At 39.5% G+C, this 12,097-nt stretch overlaps 1 protein-coding gene across 3 annotated transcripts in view; it reads left to right on the plus strand.

Annotated features, from left to right (window-relative positions):
• LOC118203924 (annexin A3-like) overlaps positions 1–12,097 on the plus strand; it is a 132,410-nt gene that overhangs the window by 61,620 nt on the left and 58,693 nt on the right. The window lies entirely within an intron of this gene.

A 12,097-nucleotide genomic window follows, 5' to 3' on the forward strand; every position in this document is an offset into this window, starting at 1 on the left:
TTTGACTTGGATCCATCGGTATAAACTGGAAGATAACTGCTATATTTGTCCCTGTGCTCAGCGAAGAGTTGTCTGTAAATAATCTCGTTAGTGCTTGCCTTCACGTGATACTTAAAAACATCAAGAAGCTGAATCCATGCATTTTACCAAGGTGGGATTTCAAAATTCTGTACTGCTTGGGGGTGCATATCAGAGAGGGAAAGTTCCTCAATGACAGGGCGAACTCTTAAAAGAAATGTAGGAACACAGGATGGACGTGTTTCAAATAACGCGTTACACACATCATCAAGTAAGCACAGCTTATTGGGATGTTCAGGTTGGGATAGAATATTAAAATATAGCAAAAGGGACAATTGTTCACTCCTCAGATAAAGTGATGGTTCATTACAGTCAACATACAGGCTCTGGAGAGGAGAAGTCCTGAAAGCTCCTGAACAGATCCGTAGAGCTTGATGATGAACAGGATCCAGTTTTAACAATACTGATAACCGGGCAGATCCGTAAACAACTGAGCCATAGTCCAGTCTAGAGCGAATTTGAGGTCTGTAAATGCGAAGCATGGAGCAACGCTCTGCACCTCAGGAGGTGTTCGCCAAGACTTTTAGAATATTTAAAACTTTGGTACACTTTTTTCTCAAGTTTAAGACATGAGGAAGGAAAGTCAATTTTCGGTCGAACATCACCCCTAAAAATTTTACTTCCGGTGCAACTGGAATTACAGACCCATTGAGGTATAATTCAGGCTCAGGATGCAGACCTCGCTTTTTACAAAAATGCACGCACACAGTCTTCTGTAAAGAACGTAAATCCTTGTCTTTTTGCCCATTCCTGGATCCTGTTCAAAGCGATCTGGAGCTGCCTCTCTACATGTCCCATATCCGCACCCCAACAGCTAATTTGTAGATCATCAACATATAAAGATCCTGAAATGGTGGGAGGAAGTTGTTTTAATACAGAATTTATTTTTAGGCTGAACAGAGTTACACTAAGCACACAGCCTTGAGGCACACCCTCTTCCTGTTCAAAAATATCTGAAAAAACAGAGCCAATCCTTACTTGAAAAGTCCTAGTATTCAAGAAATTCTGAAGGAAAATTGGTAGGTTGCCGAGCAAGCCACTCTCGTGAAGATCCCGAAGTATACCGTATCTCCATGCCTTATCATAAGCTTTCTCAATATCAAAGAATACCGAGACTAGGTGACTTCTTCTTACAAAAGCTTTTCGAATGGATGTCTCTACGAGGAGCATATTATCTACGGTAGTCCTCCCCTTTCGAAAACGACTTTGATAAGGCGATATAATATTATTCCTTTCCAAGAAGTAGACTAGGCGGCTGTTTACCATTTTTGAAACAGCTTGCATAGGCAACTCGTAAGGGCAATTGGCCGACATTTGGAGAGATTCTTTGGATCTTTCCCTGGCTTGGCGAAAGGAATTACAACAGCTCTCTTCCATGCACTGGGAAAAGTATGCTCCTTCCACACCCTATTGTAAAGAGTGAGAAGGGCAGTCAGTGACTTATAGGACAGATGCTTCAGCATTTCATAATTGACGCCATCCAGATCCGGAGAAGACCTATGTGTCTGTAACAAAGCTCTCTTTAACTCTAGCACAGTAAAATCTCTATTATAAGGCTTAAAGTTGGAAGAATTGAAACCGATGGGATTTTTCTCAGAGCGTTGCTTCATAGAAAGAATGCAGGTGAGTAGTTTCGGCTGGAAGAAACGGGAGCAAATGTCTCACCAATAGTATTAGCAAAATTCTTCTATAGAGCTAATCACTCGGCCATCTTTTTCCAAAAAGGAAATTGAGTGGTCTTTATATATTCCGCATGCTTTTCGAACTCTTTCCGAAACCCGCTTACTAGCCGTAGAGTATGTTATTGACGACACATAGGAAATCCAAGAATTCCTTTGGCTCTGCCTCCTTAATTATCGTGCATTTGCTTTGGCTCTTTTAAATGCTATGAGGTTTCGCAGAGTAGCATATCTACGAAAAATACTCCATGCTTTTTTCTGTTTTTTCAGTGCATGACAGTTGCGATTCCACCATGGTTTCGAATATTTTAGTAGTTTTCCTGAAGTTCTAGGAATGGAAAGCATAGCTGCCTGAGTAATAGTATTAGTAACAGCTTCAACAGCGTCATCGATATGCACATCTTCTACCATTTGATCTGTGAGCTCTGCAATGGAAGAGAAGAGTTCCCAGTCTGCCCTGTCCAGTATAAACCGAGGGAGTCTCGACATGGGGTTTGCTCCTCTTCGTGCAAGAGACACAAAAATGGGATAATGATCACTGTTATAAAGATCATTTCCCACACTAAAAGTGCAAAAAGGCAACAGAGATGGTGAACAGATGGCAAGGTCGAGAGCGTGGAATGTCTTTGAAGCCTCATGGAAGTAAGTATCCTGCCCATTATTCAGGAGACAAAGGCTATGATCTTCAATCAATCGCTCAATTTGTCTTCCTCGGCAATTTGTATCTTTACTACCCCAGAGCTGACTATGGCCGTTAAAATCACCTATTATGATGAAAGGCTCAGGCAGCTGCTCTATAAGGCCATTTAAATCTTGCTGATCAATATGCTCATTTGGAGGCAAATACAGGGAAATGACTGTAACAACAATATCAAGATTTGTTTGAGTAGCGACAACTTGGAGGGGTGTCGTCAAAGGAAAGGAACTTGATGGGTAGTCCAGTGAGGTGAGGAGACCTGTACCTCCACTGGCACGCTCACCTGCAAGGTTATCCTTCCTGACGAAAGAAAACCTCCGAAGTTTTGCTTGTTGTTCCGGTTTTAGATTTGTTTCCTGTATTGCGAAGCATACAGGTTGATGAACATTGATTATAGCTTTGATGTCGAGCAGATTTCGGTGGAAACCGCGACAGTTCCAAGATACGAGGGTGGCCATTATGAATAGTTTTTATTCTCTCTGTGCTCTTGTTTGGTTTTTCGTGGAAGTAGATGCTTGGGAACTTCCAGACCCTCTTCTACTTCCATACCGTCTGAATCCGTAGATTCAGAAACCATTCCATCAAGAGAGCTATTGCTGGGACTTCTATTTTTATTTGTTTCTTTTCGTCTGGTAGTTTTGTGTTTGCTTTGAATTACTATTTCTTTATTTTGTACTGTATGGGTTGGGTTTTCTTTCTTCTTGTTGTTTGTAGACTGTTGAGTTTTGTTTGTTGGAGTCTGCATACTAACTGATGTTTGGGTGGAAACTGTGCGAGATCTTTTAAGAGCATTGGCGTAAGATGTATTTGGTCGTAGCTGTGTGCTTTGGACTAATCTTCTGGCTTCGGCATATGAGATGTTCCTCGTAACCTTTGCAGTCTGCACTTCTTTTTCCAATTTCCATTTTGGGCAGAGGCGTGAAAATGCTGGGTGCTCACCCTTGCAATTTATAGAAAGAGGCGCAGCGGTACAATTTTCAGAATCGCGGCCAATCTGTGAGCATCGGACGCATGTGAGGCTGCCACGACAAGACGTCTTAGAATGGCCGAAACGCTGGCATTGGAAGCATGGCTTAGTGTTGGGAATATAAGGTTTTACAGGACAATTTAAATATCCGGCCTTAATATTCTTAGGCAGATCAGGCGTGTTGAAGGTAAGGATCATGTATTTCGTATCGATCAACTTACCTTCCTTACGCATCTTGATCCGCCTAGCACCGCAGACATTTTGGTCGGATAGCTCGGAAGCGATCTTTTCTTCAGGAACATACAGAAGGTCGAATTCCGATATTACGCCACGACAATAATTCAGTGTCTTATGTGCTGTTACAGTGACATTCACTTGCCCAAGTTTAGTTATTTGAAGTAAAGAAGCAGACTGGGTGGCTGAGATTGTATCAATAAGCAAGTCTCAGGAGCGGAGACGCTTTATATTTCTCGGCTCACCAATACAAGAATGAATATATTTATTTATTATGAAAGGAGACATCTTCTGCAGCTCGCCAGAAGGACTAGAGATAACTAGGAAACGGGGATTACTATTAGAAATATTTGCATTTGCATCTGTCCGTAATTTTTTTGAAGTAGACTTTTCAGGACTGAGTTGAGTAACTGGTTTAGCAGTAGACTTTTCAGAATTCGGTTGAGTGACTGAAGTGACTTCAAAATCCTTAATTAGAAAAATTTGAGGTTTAGCCATCATGAGGAAAGAAAAAATTCGGGTCCGACGGCCCCGCCCACCATGGAGCACAACAAAGGAACACAGATTCCTGTGTTAGGGCTAGCCGGACCTATACGCAAACTGAAGCCCCACAGTCGACTTTCCCGAAAGCAGGTACTCCCGAGAGCTTGACCCCAAGCCACTGACACAAGGACTAGTGACCAGCCGATTGACACCCGTGAGAACGACTAAGGTGCCTCCCGTTTAGCTGAAGCAGAGGCCAAAGTAGTGTGTTGGGGACAGTACCTCGCCCCTCAACTACCAGGACCCTCCTTTCCAGCGACACGGGTCTCCACGCACGGCAAACACGTGGGCAGTTTTCTCGCCACTCGAAAACTAGAGACAAGGGCTGCTCCAGTATCTCGTGACGAGCCCCAAACTCCGTAGAGAGAAACCACGAGGGAGAAGGGAAGGGAGAAAGTTCCAGCTAAGAGGAGAGGAGACGGAAAAGAGGATAGATCACTGGGGCTCCAGGATCGTGACACCCGTCTCACCAAGAAGATGATCCCCTGAAGGGCTAGGGTACCTCGGGATTGCCACACCCGTACTCACAAAAGTGAGCCCCCTGAGAGGCATTTTACTGGACGAACTGCAAATAAAAAAGACTACATAAAGTATTTATTAGCATTATTTTTGACATTTATGTTCTTTATGTAAATTGATATAATTCGATCCTTTTAAAGGATCATATTTATTTAGTGCCAATTCCAAACATCTTGCGTAGATTCCATCCCGAACCTTAATTAAAATTCAGTAGCTTCTGTAAATAATTTGTCAGCAAAATTACGATAAATTTCAACAAAATCTGTATACTTTGCCAATGATTTTTTTAAAAATTTTAAATGTGTATTTTTTTAGGTTTTTCTTCAGGGTCATCAAGATTTATTTATAATCATAAAATAGTTTACAATTTACTTTTAAATGCTTTCTGTGATTTTAAATTTCACTTATTAAATCTTTAACAATTTAACCCCTTCTAATGTATCAAAATTCATCAAGATTCTTAATTCCATGTATATTTGTAATTCAGTATGTTTTTTATCTATAAACGGATTCTACATCCATACCTTCTTGATTGTTAACTAAAATTGCGTTCCTATGTTTTAACTTTCGTAAATGATTTTTATTAGATTTTTATAATATCCACCACAAATGTCACGTTTCATTTACGGAGACTTGAAAATTATATCTTTGAAAACTAAACTTAGTGGCACAACAGCCCTAGTGGGCCACGGCCTGCAGTGCCCCGAAATCTGCTTTCTTGACCTTGGGCCCCGGAGTGCTTCAGCATTGCCCTGGGCAAATGGTCAGCTCGTCGCAGGACCCTCGGTGTTTAGTCTCCAAGGGAAATTGGTACTTGGTTTATCGACTCACTCAATGGACGAAAGGTTGAGTCAACCTTGCCCAGCCCGGGGATCGAACCCCGGACCTGTGGTGCAGCTGCGCAACGGGCTAGCCATTGTGCCAACGGGCATCAATTATGTCTTTTACGATAATCTAATATTTCATTTTTGATTTAGATATTAGACAGTTCCCATTACGTATAAGATATTTTCTCGCTCCTTTCTGCCTGCCATCGTGGTGTAACGGTAGCATACTCGGCGCATATTCGAGAGGTTCAGGTTCGAGTCCCGACAAGGGCATTGCTCATTTTTCACTTCTTTAGCATCAAAAAACCTAATGTCTCTACCCATTAAGTAAAGCAAAATTTATACACTGCTGGCCATTAAAATTGCAACACCATGAAGGAAAGCGAATAAAAAAAGATATTTATTGTATGTAAACAGTATGGCATGAATACAAAATGATTAAATTTTGTAAGCAGTTTGGGGGTTTACAGGAGTGCGAAATTAGTAGAAACAGCTACCACCCCTGGTAACTAAAACTTACCCGGTTAGGCTTGGAGTCGAACGGGGCTTGGATGACAGAAACGGGCAGCTCATTTCATGCTGCTTCAAGTCTATGCCACACTTCGTCAAACGCATTAGCTGGAAAGGGGTGGCGGGCTAGCCTCTCAGTAACCCATGACCAGATGTTTTCAGTGGGTGACAGATCTGGAGACCGTGCAGGCCAGGGCAACAATGGAATACCCTGTGTATCGAGGAAGGTCAAAACACTACGTGTAACATGTGGTCTTGCATTATCTTATTGGAAGATAGCGTTTGGCAGGCCTCGAATATAGGGCACAACCGCTGGACGTAAAATGTCAGAAATGTAAATGATCTGCGTTCATATTACGGTCGATCCGAACTAGAGATGTATCAGTATCAGTAGCGGGCACAGCCCGACCCGCCTAACCAAACAAGTTGGTCTTATGGTCATGACAGGCCATGCACATTTCAACAAATGAAAAAATGAAACATAAAATATCTAAATGAGAATAATCATGTGTAAATAATAATTATAAGCATAAAAGTGAAGAAAAGGAACAAATACAAACATTTAGACAAGAGCAGACACTAAAGACAAAAACAAAAAAGCGAATAACAAACACAAACAATGGTAACTTATTAATGGTAAATTATTAAACAATGGTAAATTGTTTAATGGTAAACAATGGCAAACAATGATAAATTATTAAAATATACCAAATAGTGATGACAATAAAATGAAAATATCATACACTGATTCCCACTGCCCGGCGCTCACCGTCAATAAATTTCATCACAGATTTACATAATTGTGCGAAATCTTTATAGCATAAAAAGGGATTTTCAAAATCAATATTTTTATTGTTTCTTAAGCCATCAAAGTAGGGACAGACCTCGAGGAAAGTCTTAGCATCACCAAACAGATCACATAGTTTACATTTATCGTCGTTCTGTATCTTAAACCTAGCGAAGTATCCCGGGAAACGCCCCTGTCCGGTCAGAAACTGGTTAACTTCAAAATCATTAAAGATAATTTTTTTTTTCCCTAATCAGTTCTAAATGTTTCAAATAGCGACTTTTCCTTTCAGAAGAATTCCATTGAGACTGCCATTGCTTAAAATAAAACGAATAAATAACTTTAGTTGCTATTTTTTTTAACCCTGAACATAAGGCGTCCCCGAAACACTCCCTATGGCAGCCTCTTTTGCGAGTACATCCGCTCTCTCCTTACCGTATATTCCGATATGGGCTTTAACCCAACCAAACTTAATATTAACGGATAAGGATAGTTTTTGGAAAAGATCTTTAATATCGATAATCAGACCATTATTATTTTCTGCATTATAAAGTGCATTTAAACAAGACATGCAATCTGTAAAAATATAGAAGTTAGAATTTCTTGCAAAATTACTTTTCAATATCCATTTAAGGGCATAGAGGACGGCGATGAGCTCGGCTTGATAAACAGAGTTATATTTTTCAAGGCATAATTTATAGTGATAGATCTCAGTATCAAAATAATATACACCAAAAGCCGAACACACCCCGCCCCCATAACCCGATCTATCAGTAAAAATTTGGTATTCCGTTAAACAAGAATCATAAATATTATAATTGATAGAAATACGATTTGCCCGATGGATCACATGTAAATTAAAGACAGAAAATGAGTCAGCAAAAACTGGGATTTCATCGTAGTTAAATAAGCCCGAAATATTGTTTCTTAATATAGTTTTATCATAATAAAACTTGTAGATTATCGAGAGAGGCGGAATGCCCGCCAGGACGCAAAGCACCTCACTCGAGACTGTGTGGGGGCCCACCAGCGGCCGAGCGGTAAAGTCGCTGAACACTGGTAGTTCGGTCTGAGGTTCGAATCCCGCGAACGGGCTGGCTGCATGGGTGTTTTCGTGGTTTTCCCCATGTGTAACGTGTATACGAGCCAGTTTCCCTTAGAAAGTCCTCCACGAAGGCATCCCTCCTCTTAGGCAGATAGCCCTCGAGGCTTTGCCATAATCACACACACACACGAGACTGTGTGGAAACAACGGGTGAACGCGAGAAGCCAGCTGCGCTGAATGAAATTGAGTTTCGTACGTAAGTGTAGTAACTCCCCTGCCCTGCGACCCCAAGCCGTAATTCCATGCATAACAATGGGTATAAAAACATTATTATAAAGAAGTCTTAAAATATCGTTGTTTCTTTTATTCAAGATATTGGATGGGTAATTTCTTTTGTAAAAATTTAAAATTAAATCAGTTCGTTTTTGAATATAATTAAGATGATAATTAAAATTGAATTTTGAATCCAAATAAACACCTAAATATTTAAATTCTTGATTGATTTTTCAAAGTTTCACCGTTAAATCTTAATCTAGGGAGCCGAGTGTGGCGACCGGACTTAGGAAAAAATAAAAATTTACTTTAGTTTTGATTTCATTTGTCCCTCAGAGCACCATTGGTTAAAAATTTTCATAACGTTATTAAATTTATTTTCAACTTTTTCTAATGATTCAGCTGTAATTAGGAAAACCAAATCGTCCGCATAAGCAACCACATCGACCCCCGAATCAAATTCTGTCTTTAAAAATTTATCGACTGTGAGGCCCCAGAACAGTGGAGCACTACAAGATCCTTGTGGACAACCCTTGAAGATACTTCCTTTTAATTTCAATCATGTTATTCGGTTTATAGATTATAATCCTATCATTGAAAAAATCCCTAATGAGTCCGAAACTATTTGAGCTAATACCAATATTACACAAGGAGGAAAGAAGAGAAGGCCAAGAAACTGCGTCAAAGGCACCGGAAATATCGACGGAGACCACCGCGACGTGCAAATTAGGTTTATTATATCTTATAAAATCAACCACCCGGTAGAGAGCGCCCTCTGTTGACCTACCAGGGACAAAACCAAACTGTCTTTCTAAAATTAAGTTATTAATAAATAAATGGTGATAAATTCTTTTTGTAATCAACTTATCAAGAGTTTTAGCAAAAACTTTCGGTAAACAAATCGGTCGAAAACGATTCTCTTCCTTCGGTATCAAAATAATCTTAGCCATTTTCCAAGCGTTAGGAAATGTGTGTAATTCTAAACATTTATTAAACAGTGTTAAAGAAAACCAGGAAAGAAATCAAAAAATATTTTAATAAAAGTCGGGGTGATCCCGTCGAGACCCGGTGCCCTCCTTAATCGAATCGCGGAAATAACAGAAACGAGTTCGGACCTGGTGAACTGTTTTTCCTCATAGCCAGCATAATCATCAAAGCAAATTGTGTCATCACAATAACCAAAATCAAAAGCATTATCTAATATATTTTCGTAATAATGTTGAGGATTCAAAAAATCACTTGCCGATTTTACTCTTATTAGTAGCATTTTTAAAAGGTTTGTCATAATAATTTTTAATTTTTTGAAATTGAATGTATTTAAACTCACGTTTAGATTTACGAATTAGTTTTCTGTATAATGCAAGTTCTCTTTTGTATTCAATTTTTCTCTTAATTCTTTCATCGCAATTAAGGTCTCTGACCTGAGATCTGGACCTCAGAGCACGGACTCTCCAACCAACGTGTACGAGCCAGTCCGTCATTCCACCAAGTGGCTAAAGATTTATTTTTTCTCCTAGATTTTAAAAGTATTTTCATATTTGAAGTCAAAAACTTTTCCAGATCAAAAACAAAGTTATTTAAGTCTTTTTTAGAGTCAATATTTCCGAGAAGATATTCAAATTTCCTAAATTCTTTTTTCAGTTTATTACAAAAGAAGCGAATTCGCCTGCTATCAGCCGAAATAACATAGTCATCAGAACTCAAAATTTCAATTTTTCTAATATCAATCAAAATAAAACGATGATCGCTGTGTGATTCTTCATCAAGAATATCAAGCTGAATATCAAACTAATTCAAGGAGAAGAATCCGATTACAAGATCGGTCCAACCCTGCCCAACCGAGGAAATAAATGTAGGAGGGGAATCCGGCTCATTAAAAAGAGTGAGTGAGTGAGTGAGTGATTATAGCGCAAAAACCAGAGATGATTATGACGCGCCAAACACAAGATGGGATGATTACAATTGATGACTTTAAAATTCAATAAATAAAAACAAGTAGATAAGTTACCAAATCCAGAGGATGAAGTCATATAGACACAAGTTAAAAGCACACATTAAAATTCAAGACACAGTCTTCAAAACAAATTACATTAGGTAATAAAAGCCAGTCTCTTTTAAATAATAAAATAAATTACAATTGACCTCTCTTCCGATTAAACGGTCGAGAGGTAAGTCACAGCTATTAAAATATTTCTGAGGAAGACTATTAAAACATGGACACTCAATTAAAATATGACGAACAGATAAACAAACATTACAATTAAAACAAACAGGCTCATTTTCACCTTTGAGAAGATAGTTATGTGTGACTCTAGTGTGACCAATTCTGAGGCGAGTAAAAAGAACTTCCTCCTTACGATTTTTGGTTGATTCCCAATGCTCAATTCTAGGTTTGACGTTTCTCAACTTGTTGTGATGCTGAACATCCCAAATTTGCTGCCATTTTTTTCGGACCTTTCCCTTGATGACACTGCAGATATCTCTAAAAGGGATAAGGCGACTGGACGGTTCAATAGCAGATTTGGCTGCGATGTCTACAATCTCATTTCCCTTTATTCCAGCATGTCCAGGAACCCACCAGTACAGGACTTCATATCCTCGAATCGTTAAATTTACATGAATTTTGAGAACATCCACTACAACAGCATTCTGAGTGATGGGAAAAGCTTCCAAGGATTTAAGAGCACTATACGAGTCTGTATAAACTATGAACTTTCTGTGGCAGAGCTTTGATATGTACAAAAGACCATAATATATTGCACTTAGTTCAGATGTTATGACTGAGCAGCATGGTGCAGGCATGCCTCAATGTAATCTTCAAATACAAAAGCCATCCCGACATGATCATTTGATTTTGATCCATCTGTGTATACCGGATAATAACTGCTATATTTCTGCCTGTGCTCAGCAAAGAGTTGTCTGTAAACGATCTCGTTAGTGCTTGCCTTCACATGATGTTTGAAAACATCAAGCAGCTGAATCCGTGAATTTTCCCAAGGTGGGATTTCAAAGTTCTCTACTGCTTGGGGGCGCATATAAGAGAGGGAATGTTCCTCAATGATAGGGCAAAGTCTTAAGGGAAAGGTAGGAACACAGGATGGACGTGTTTCAAATAAAGTGTTACATACATTATCAAGTAAGCACAGCTTATTGGGATGTTCAGGTTGTGATAGAATATTAAAATACTGCAAAAGGGACAATTGCTCACGCCTCAGATAAAGTGATGGTTCGTTAGAGTCAACATACAGGCTCTGGACAGGAGAAGTCCTGAAAGCTCCTGAACAGATACGCAGAGCTTGATTATGAACAGGATCGAGTTTTAGCAAAACTGATGACCGAGCGGATCCATAAACAACTGAGCCATAGTCCAGTCTAGAGCGAACAAGGGCTCTGTAAATGCGAAGCATAGTGCGACGTTTTGCATCCCAGGAGGTGTTCGCCAACACTTTTAAAATATTTAATGTTTTTAAACACTTCTTTCTCAGGTTTAAAACATGAGAAAGGAAAGTCAATTTCTGGTCGAACGTCACTCCTAAAAATTTTACTTCGGGCGCAACTGGAATAATTGTACCATTTAGATATAACTCAGGTTCAGGATGGAGACCTCGCTTCCTACAAAAGTGCACGCACACAGTTTTCTGTTTCGAAAAGGTAAATCCCTGTTTGTCTGACCATTCTTGGATCTTATTCAGAGCCATCTGCAATTGCCTCTCTATGTATCTCATGTCTGCTCCTCGACAGCTAATCTGTAAATCATCTACATATAGTGATCCCAAGATGGTGGGAGGAAGTTCTTTTAATACAGAATTTATTTTTAAACTGAACAGCGTTTCACTAAGCACACAGCCTTGAGGCACACCCTCTTCCTGTTGGAAAACATCCGAAAAAACAGAGCCAATCCTTACTTGAAAATTTATAGCGTTAAGGAAATTCTGAAT

The sequence above is a fragment of the Stegodyphus dumicola genome, chromosome X1 (genome assembly GCF_044657685.1).
Source record: "Stegodyphus dumicola isolate Sdum_Otavi_A_Nest chromosome X1, ASM4465768v1".
Taxonomy (NCBI): domain Eukaryota; kingdom Metazoa; phylum Arthropoda; class Arachnida; order Araneae; family Eresidae; genus Stegodyphus; species Stegodyphus dumicola.